A 10,438-nucleotide genomic window follows, 5' to 3' on the forward strand; every position below is an offset into this window, starting at 1 on the left:
GGTGGGGGGGTGGGGTGTTATCAGTCTCGCCCTGCTCTCTCCTCTCACACTGTCTCTCTCTTGCAAAATTTGAAGGCAATTGGAGGATGGAGATTTGGTTCTTGTTCTCAGAACTTTTTTGTGTGTGAGTGTGTGTGTGTGTGTGTGTGTGTGTGTGTTGTGGGTGAGTTTCCAGCTTGACAGATTGCCAGTCAATCTTTAGCGGAGTCAGACACTGCAGGACAGTTGCAAAAAATACAAAGTCGAGTGAGTTTAGGCGTTGTAATCCGTGGTATTTAAAAGTGATGAAATGATTGTCACAGGAGAGGAGAGTTTGAATCTGTGGTCAGTGTGGAGTTAAGTACCGTTTTACTGCCCCCCCCCACACACACACACACACACACACACACACACACACACTCTGAGTAAGAGTTCAGTATGATCTGTAGTGACTGCCATGACTCCTCAGCCCACTAGGGGCACTTAGGCCAAGTGTTTGAATGCGTTGCTGTGTATTCATGAGGTGCTTTGCATCTGAAAGCACCTTCATGAACAGTGAGTATACATCCGGGGGGGGGGGGCAGTTCATTCAATGTCAATGTAAATAAAGGTGTCAGCAATTTCAATAAAGTTCAGGGGCCGGTTGCACAAAACACCTTAAGTTAAGATTGTCCTTACTGTTCCCTTAAAATAAAAGCAGCTGCACAAAACACTCTTTAAGCTTTCTCCTTGAGGTTTCCTTAAAATGTTCATGTAAGCATTTAAGATTTTCTCCTTCTCTTAGTCTTAAACATAAGGGCCAGTTGCAAAAAACACCTAAAGTTAAGATTTTCCTTAAAGTCTGAGTTCCTCCTTATCTTGGTCTTATACGTAAGAAATCACTTAAGGTCAACCAAACTAAGAAAAAAACTAAAGGCACCTCTGACTCTTTCTTAACCACCAACCAACATCACAAGGTTTATGGTAATAAATCAAGAACGTGAACGCATCCCGAGCTTCTCAAAAGTGATAACAGGAATCACACGGTAATCCCAGTAAACAAGCAGTCTCCATGGAAACAACGTAGCATCTCTTTTACTGCTGTAAATTCCTTAACGTTTTTTCCTTAACCAAGGAAACCTTTTAAGAGATTCTATTCAGCATCCTTAAGTACCGCTCTCAGCTGAGGAGAAATTAAACCTTAAGTGTTATACTTAAGTAGAAAACTGAAGGTGTTTGGTGCGACCATTCCCAGTTCTTTGTGCTCTCTCTTTTAAAGTCAGTCTCATGTTTAAAAGCTAAATAAGAGTTGCTATGTTTCGTGCCGCTCTACATAGCAACACTTCTGTTGCATCATTAGTCTGAGATGCTAATAACAACATACGAGTCCCACTCTCTTGGCCGGAGCCTCCTCTTATCAATAATATAAATGATTGCCTGTTTAATTTGGCTGAAGGCGTCACAGCAGTTGGTGAAGACTGTTTGCTCTGGAAATCCGAAAGTTTTGTTCCCTCTCCAAAACTAACTGGCTCCTGGTTTGAGGTCACTTCGCTTGATTTGGCAGAGAATTTAAAGGCGACACACACATACTGAAAAATACATACAATACAAGTCATTAATAACTTTATGTTCGACTGCAGGCACTAAGCTACGGTCTTTTCTCTCTGAGGCCAGATTACGACTCCAGATCGATTCTTGAAGTGTCAGTGTTTTTTCCGCAGAAAGTAGGGCAGAGGTCAGAGTGTAACCGACACACATGTCTTATCTATGAAGGTAAACATGGCGCAGAGCTGCGGGAAGATTGTACAACAACTCCAGCGGTGACGGCGGACAATCAGTCAACACGCACACTTGCACACAGCTTGCCCCCCCTTGTGATTGGCCGGTTCTGTCTGATGGCTGGGACTGTTGTTTTCAGCAGTGGCAGACAGTGATGTCAGTTGAGACATCAACAAAGAGCGAAAGAAAGAAAGCGTGTGTGTGTGTGTGTGTGTGTGTGTGTGAGTGTGTGAGTGAATGAGAGAATTACGGACAGACCTCTCTCTCCCATCGCCAACTGTCACCTCTTCTTGAGCTCTTTTCTTCCTCTTCCTCCTCATCCATCTTTTCACTTTCATAACAAGAGCTGATGAATTTGTCTGAAATGTTTTATTCCTCTTTCATTTGACATTTCATCCACTCATCTTTACGTCTGTTTAAGAGTGAAAATCGCCCTTTCTTGTTGTGTTTTTCTCAACATGGTGCAACTTTTTCTTTTTTTTTTGTAAGTCCCTGCCCTTTCCTTACCGTCTGGTTCACTTAATTTATGTTGGCCCAGATGGTTGGTGGATGGACACGTCACCGTAAATCTCGTGACACACAAGGCGCTTGCTTCCTGCTACCGCTTGGCTCGGCTGGTAGCCTTCTGCCGGGACTCTTTTCTGTCCAAACTTAGTTCCCTTGCTCGTTCATAGCGTTCAAAGGGAACCCCGTCCCCTCAATCTTCCTGCGTTGTCTTTGACCGCCCTGGACGCCTCCACTTCCACTGAGCGGATGAGCAGATGGCGCCCTGGCACAAGTGTTTACTGGACGGATAGTTGTCTCTTTGTTGTTTCTCCTTAGTTACGTCTTTGCCACTTGTTGTCTTTAAAATGTCTGCTGTTGGGATGTATGTATAGGGATGTGAGAGGAGGAGGAGGAGGAGGAGGAGTTGGACTGAGGTTTGGCTTATTTCCTGTATTCATATGTCTGGCTGTGCAGACCACTGCTGCCCCTCCATCACCATTAAAGCCAAATGGAGGGAGAGGTCACCACTGACTGGCTTCACATCAAAGTCCAATGTTGGCAAAACGTTTTCATCCACAGTTTGTAGGAGTTTTGTACTCGGACGTGATAATTAAGAGTTCAAACTGGACTCGGTGCTCTGTCAGCAGTGAAATGACACTTACACCCTGTCAACCCTCATATTTTTACATATTCCCTCAATTAATCTCAAATTTTAAACTGTTCAACAGGCGACGTTACAAACTTTATCCTCTGACTGCTTGTTGCAGCACAGTTTTGAAGCCTTGTTTTCACAATTACTTCATTTTATTCCGTTCTCTAATACTGGTAAAGATTCTTGTCCATTTTTGACATATCAAGAAAAAAAGAAATGTATTTTTCAGCTGATTTTGGCCATAAACACTGTCCTGCTCAAGTCTTTCTTTAGTCTGAACTGATACTTGCATATCACCTGAATATTGATTGATTGATTTAATATTTATCTGGCACTTTATATAAATAGAATATATAAACATTTTTTCGTTTTACTTGAGAAAATGAATCATTCTGTCGCCGGAGCTGAAATTAAGGCGAATTTAAGGTGAATTAATGAGAGCTGAAACAGTGATGTCTGTCGTTAATGTTTGTCCACTGCTGCTGATAACTCACTTCATACATTAGCAAACCCTGTGTATCCTGCCGGCCTGGGTGTCTCAGCGAACACCGCACACACTCGCACTAATTCTTCACGTTCACACAATAATGCGCCGAGCAGCGACGGCAGCGCTCGCGAGCTGAAGCGAGAAACACACCTCAGACTGCAAATGAAAGTCTAGAGTTCAACAAAGAAAGGACCAGAATTTGTTCAGCTTCATTTTAGCCGACACAATTACAATACCTGGATCGACCCGGATATGGAAATATGAATATTTTCTGTTGCCATCAGCGCTGCATGATAATAGTGAAAAGCTGCATTCAGAATGTTTGGTGGTTTTTGTTAAATAACTGCCAATTATTTATTGAATAATAAATGAATAGTCTAACGGTTTTCCACTAGTCTTCATGCAGTTTTGCACATGAAGCTCTTGTAATGACAGGTTTGTTGTCAAAAGTGCAACAGCAGCAGGAGAGTCTGTGATAGCCCCACGGTTTGTGTACCCCCTGAGTGGGGAGCCTTTGTGTGTTTGTGCGTGTGGGTGGATGTGAGAGAGAATGAGTGTGTCACTCAGTGTGTGTGTGTGTGTGTGTGTGTGCGTGTGTGTGTGTGGCATTTCCCAGGGGTTGTGTGGCTAATGTGTGCTGTAGGCTGTGAAGTGGAAACTAAATGGAAAGAAATAGTGGAACCCACAGCCACAACCTCCCCAAGGTCAGGACACACACACACACACACACACGTACCACCCACGCGCACGCACACACACACACACACACACACACACACACACACACACACACACACACACACACACACACACACACACACACGCGCACACACACAACATAACCAACATAACACATGCACTTACACATTAGATCCACACATTAGAATACTACATGAACACATTTTAGATTTCTGCACAAGTGCTCCCAGATATGTCAGTCCACACACACACACACACACACACACACACACACACACACACAGACAAACACCCATCACAAACAGAAGTTGATGTACTAAAGTTGATAAGTATCTTCTAACTTTTGCTCCGTTTTATCTGAAATTATAAAATAATAAAGACACAATCTGTTTAGTGACCTCAGGCTGCGAGGCTGTGACTTTAGCTCCGAACTGTTCAGGCCAAACTTCAGCTCACTGGGGATGTGTGGAGGCTTTTTTTTTTTTTTTTTTTTTTTTTTTTAAAGTTGGTTTTCACTTTGATCGTAGTCACACTCCGTGTTCCGGTCGGTGACTGATTTAAAAATATTTTTGTTATTGTTTCTGCCCTCTGGAGCCGTGGACTGTCATGATGTGAGTGCACGTATTACAGGTGAAACGAGACAGTTTCTCTCCATCTCTCTCTCTCTCTCTCTCTCTCTCTCTCTCTCTCTCTTTCTGTCCTTATGTAAGAAACATATTGAGTTGCCAGTCAGCCAGTTTAGTTAACAGCAGTGCTCAGCAACCGTGTTGACTGCCTCCGGGGCGAGCGGCCAACAAACAGATGTGAACCGAGAGAGAGGGAGAGAGAGAGAGAGAGAGAGAGGAAGAGCTGTGAGGGCTAGGTTGGGGGGGGGGGGGGGTCAGACATGATTTCTGTTTCTGATTTCACCCCCTGACTGACTGGCTGAATGAACGGATGAAAAAAAAACCCAGAAAAAAAGAAAACCCAAGCGGCCGTACGGGGCGCAGGCAGTGCCCAACGTCAGCTTAACGGCAGCCACTGTGGCGAACGCACAATTGAGGGACAAGGGCCACAAATGCCAAACACGTCCACTGCTGGGCACTCTTTAAAAGGTAACCCACCACTAACCAAACCCCCCACCCCCCCACCCCCCCCACCCCCGTGTACGCTCACCAAACACACACATACACAGCAGAGAGGGGAGGGAAAAAAAAAAAGGAGTCCATTGTGTTTCTGAGCTTTAGATTTCATTTGGAAAAACCACTCAGGCTGAAAATTTAGTTTTTCTGATTTTCTTCCTCTCCCCCTTTCTCCTTCTGGTTTAATGGGTCTCCCTCCCTCCAACAACACAAAAAAGACAGGCGAGCTAGAAAAAAGGAGACTTCACACTCTTCCTCTCTCGTCCTTCTGGAGTCGGTGAAATTATGGACAGGGCTCTGACATTGTGTCCACACAACGGAGCTCTTAAATCTCCCCCACTTTCTTTTAGTATTATTATCATTTTCAACGGTTTCCAATTGAACTCTTTTCAAAGGCCCCTTTCAGAACCATATTTAGGTAATTTGTTGCGCTTGAACCCAACCTGCTCCCTGGCTCTGTATGTGTATGTGAGCGCTGAATGGCAGCTATAAGCCTGGGACGAGGGGGGGTCTGCTTTTCTCAGGGTCGGACAGGCCTCTCCTGCTCGGTCACACACCTCCCCTGTGTTATTTATCACTGTTCCTCCTCTCTTGTGTTTCCCTCTCTCCGAAGCCACTCTCAGACGTGGGGCTCTGTCACATTGCGGGAAAACATCACGGGGAAGTTCCTTCGTCGGCCGGGGGTCAAACGTGGCGGGGCTGTTACAGATGCAGGTGCAGCGCTGTTGGAGAACAGCTGTTATTTGGAAAATAATGTCAGAGCAGAAAAATCACACAGGCTGCGTAAGCGGTGAAATATACAACTATTAAAACTTTTTGATGTTGCCTGTTTATCCTCGCAGCTTGATTGTCAATCGTCCGCAGCGCCGGGAGGAGGCTCGCCCTCATTACAGTGACCCCACTGATACTTTTCAGTAATGTCCCAGTTACGTTTTCTCATGAGTTTTCTTATTTAGTAGATAACGACACACATTTCTGTTGCCTCACTGTTTCCGCAGCCGAACAAACAGGAAAAAAATGAAAACACAACTTTAATGCTGCGGTTTTTTTTTTGCCACATGGGGCAGTGGCACTAACTGTAAACACAACAGTTTGGCGTAGTTCTTGCAGCAAATGTGTCAGGAATAAAATGCCTGTTTTACGCATCCAGCAGACACAGAGCAACATCAGCATTCATACGGAGTTTTACTTCTGTCCACCTGATGAATTTAAGTCCAATATTCACTCTTATCTGGCTCATAAGCTGCTAAATGCTACAACACAACGTTCACCTGCCGGTTTTTCTAACTTTGTTTTGTCTGTTTTGACACTCGGAGCTGAACGGGCACAGTGCTGTGGGTTTATCCCAAACAATGAGCTGAAAGACTCTGAAATCCTTTCACACTACACATAATCATCTGATCCACTGTTAATCTAAAATATTGATTGGTGCAGCTTTAACATTCACACTGAACACACACATACATTGAACTGATCCCCCCCCCCCCCCTTGTGCTTTAAAAGAGAAAATCAAGCCGGTCTTGGAAATTACACCAGTGTTAAAACATACACTGACATTTAGAATAGCAACAAAAAAGGCCCAAGTTTATCTGTTTAAAAAGCTTCTTTTGTCCGACTAACGTCCTTAAACCAAATATATAGTTTTGGAATTAGATTTTTCTTCTTATTATAAAAATTGTGGATTAATTTCAGTAATGGGACTGTATTGTATTTAGACTTGAAGAAGAAGTTGTGAAAAAGTTACTGTCCGGAGTTTTCGCATCAACGGTGCAACTTTTACAGAAAAACAACGGCGGGTCTTTTCAGGCACGGCGCTGACATCTCAGAGGTGCTCGGTCTGAAAGGGGCTTTTGCTCCTGAACATCCTGCTCCCACTTCACCCAGAGAGGAGAAAGCCACCATCACACTCCAGTGTCTGACTTGAATATAACTTTTAGAAAAAGAAGTGGACAAACACTTCAAGGTCCAGTTAGTAGCTGTTCTGGATTGTTCATCAGCATCAGGAGACGGAGTTGGCTCTAGTTGTCATGGAAATGTAGACGTTCAAATTTCTGACTTTAGAGTTTATTCTTTACTTTGGGGTCAAGACTGAACTTTGAAACTCAATAGTAGAAAGTATCATAAGGTCGTTTTCAGTCGGACTGACCCTCAGAGACACGTATGTGTTGCGTGTAAGTTGCTGCTTCATAGACGGACACATGAGCCTGTGCTGTGATGCTGCCATGCAGGATTTCTTTAGGCTTTTTATGTTGCTGCCTTTTGCAGCGGTCGATAGTAACCGATGTCCATGAAGCGCCGGCACCTCGGACAGCGTTTCATCTCTGTCCTGAATGATGAAGACATGTTTCATGTCTCTGTCTGTCTCTGGTTTCCACTCTCTCTCTCTCTCTCTGGTCGCATTTCGACCCGCGACAGTGACTTTTGCCACGTGAGGCCGACTTCAGTCACATGTTCCTCACTTTCATCCTCAGCAATGGTCCCATATGTTTGTCAAAATGTGTATGTTGTGTGCTTTTTTCCGGCCCGATTTGTTCCCATGCCTTCTCTCCAATGAGCCCCGTTCTCCCCGGGGGTCCGAGCCGAAGCCTCACGCTATTTATACAGACCCAACAGCTGGGGCCCTCCCAGCCAAAGCAGTGAGGGATGAGGGGTCGGGGGATGGGTAGAGGAATTATCATGGAAACTTCAGGTTAAACCAAGCGTTGGAAATGTCTCTCTGTTCCCTCTTTTTCTTTTTTTTTTTCTTTTTTTACTCTCTTGTCTTCCTCTCCATCATTTGTCTCTCTCCCCTGGGTGTCCGCAGAGTGGCCAGCTCAGGTCAGCCGGACCACCGCACAAACATCCCTCACTCCTTTGAGTCTCGTTTCCCCGTCTCCCCCTTCAGTCCCTCCTTTATCTCTCTGTTCGCTTCTGCTTTTTACTCTCTGCTGCTGATGTTTTCTCCCTGTTTTTCCTTTCTGAATCACACTTTCTTCCCCCGCTTCCAGTTAAAGACCTTGCTGTTTTGGACTGAACATGAAAGGGCGATTTTCCCTCCAACTGCGCTTCAACACATTTTGTTCTTTTGTTTGCGCCGGACAAAGCCGACCTGCTGTTGCAAAACTGAGCTTTTTTGTGTTTCTTCCCTTTTCTCCTGCTCCACGGCTCCTGCGGTGCTTGTCCCATTGTGAACCGTCAACCCTGTGACGCTCTGTCCTCGCTGCTCTTCCCCTTCATGTACTCCGTCCTGTCTTCCCTTCACTTCTCTTATCATATCTTCTCGGGACCTTTCTACCCTCCACGCTGAGCTCTTTCCTCACATGAACCGCTCAGGAGGGAAGAGAGAGTCGGGCTTATCGATGCCTCCTTCAGTTCGAGGCCCCTCTCACAGTCAGACGTCCCATCATAGGCATGCTGAGCTAACGAGAGGTGAAGAGATATTAACCTAATTGCTGTAAGGGACAGATATATAGATCGAGGGGGATGTAATAAGCCCAGATGCGACTGTTGGCTCCCTGTGAGATTAGCCCTTCGGTGTAAGAGCAGGTTGATGCATGGATATTAGAAGACAAGACGTCATGCTGAGGCTGGCAGCTTCATACATCTTTTTTTTAAGATTTTACATTTATATACTAAGTTAAAGCCCAAATCACCACTTTTATAGCATCTTAATGTCAAAGTCGTATGGACGGTCTGAGTGAAAGTGACAAATCAAAGTGTGGGCCTGAACTGAAGCTTCTTTTGTTCTAAGGAAATCTTGAAGACAGCAGATATTGGGAAGTGATTCCTTTAAGTATAAGAACAAGATAAACAGAAAACCTCAAATACTTAAGTGAACATTTTAAGGAAACTGTTCTATGTGCGAATTCTCAAAGTTCTCAAAGGATTTAATTCACGTATAAACAGTGAAAATATAGAATATGGTTCTGCAGTCAGCTTTGAAGTTATCTTTCTTTTCTTGGAAACGACAGCAGTGAGGGCCACCGTCCCTTTTGACTTCTCTTGTATTAGGGTCAGTTATGGGTGAGAATGGTGTTTGCTTGACCTCTGCTTTTGGAGTTTGCTGTTTTTGTCTCATTGTGTGTGTGTGTGTGTGTGTGTGTGTGTGTGTGTGTGTGTGTGTGTGTGTGTGTGTGTGTGTGCGCGCGCGCTCACTTCAAAGTGGACTAAAGTTGCACAAGCTCCTTATTTGTTTGACTATTGTGATGTGGTTTGAACTGGTTTGGACAAACGTCAGGAAAAAGCAGGTCAAAATTTTCTTCAGAAATTTTCGAAGACAAACCACAGACAAACTCAAAGTCCCATTCACACCTATGAGCTTCATCTATGGACAATAGGAGAAATAAAAACAGGCAGTCGACAGTCGGTGTTTATTGTTTATTTAAACGACTTTGTGCACAGTTCTGAAGTTTTCTAACGTCTCGCTGAATATTAATTGTGTTTCATTGGCATTTTGGATCACAGGACAGTCTGGGCCCATAAAAGAAAAGGCACAGCAGAGATATATCTGCCATGAGTCTGCAGTGATATTTGAATTTATTTGTCAACACAGATAAGAACGCTTTGAGAAAAGAGAGAAAAAGCACGAGAGGAGATGAAAACCCCCCAATCTGCTGCGAGTCATCGGCTCCCGAAAATATTTCTACTGCATCGTCCAAAAGACGCCGAGATATTTTCTCCTTTACACTCTCACAGTTCAATTTATTTATTTAAACCCCAGACTTTTACGTGTGGACTTTCTATGGGACCCCTTCTGTTACTTAAGCAGCATTTTGTTATTAGAGCAAAGCTTTAAACACCAACAGGAGATTAATAATTCTACAAATAAAAAATACACCTGCTTGTTTTTATCAAAATCTTTAGTTTTCACTGATTGCTTTTCCTACAGCCCAAACAGAGCTGGATTAAGTTACAGTCTAATGCAAATTGAACACGCCCTGTTGCTTCACATTAAAAGCTTTCCACCCGCAAACCAGCTGGAGGCTTTTATTGTGAAGCAGCTGCAGGAAATGCAAATGCAGTTTGCTAGTTGGAGTTAAAAGAACTTCCGACACTATAAACTGTGAGATGAAGAGATGCGAATGACAGGCCATGACCTCCAACATGCCATCACGTTAATCAACACTTTTTACCTTATTGTCATGTTCCGTTGACAGCTGAGGATCGCATACAGTAAATACTGTAAAAGCATCCTTTGCTGTTTGTTGTCCGATTGTTATCTGCTTGCATTCCTTGCTTTAACTAGAGCAACATAAAAACAGTCTGCGGCAACACGGT

The sequence above is a fragment of the Seriola dumerili genome, unplaced genomic scaffold, assembly GCF_002260705.1.
Source record: "Seriola dumerili isolate Sdu_G_001 unplaced genomic scaffold, Sdu_1.0 BDQW01000116.1, whole genome shotgun sequence".
Lineage (NCBI taxonomy): Eukaryota > Metazoa > Chordata > Actinopteri > Carangiformes > Carangidae > Seriola > Seriola dumerili.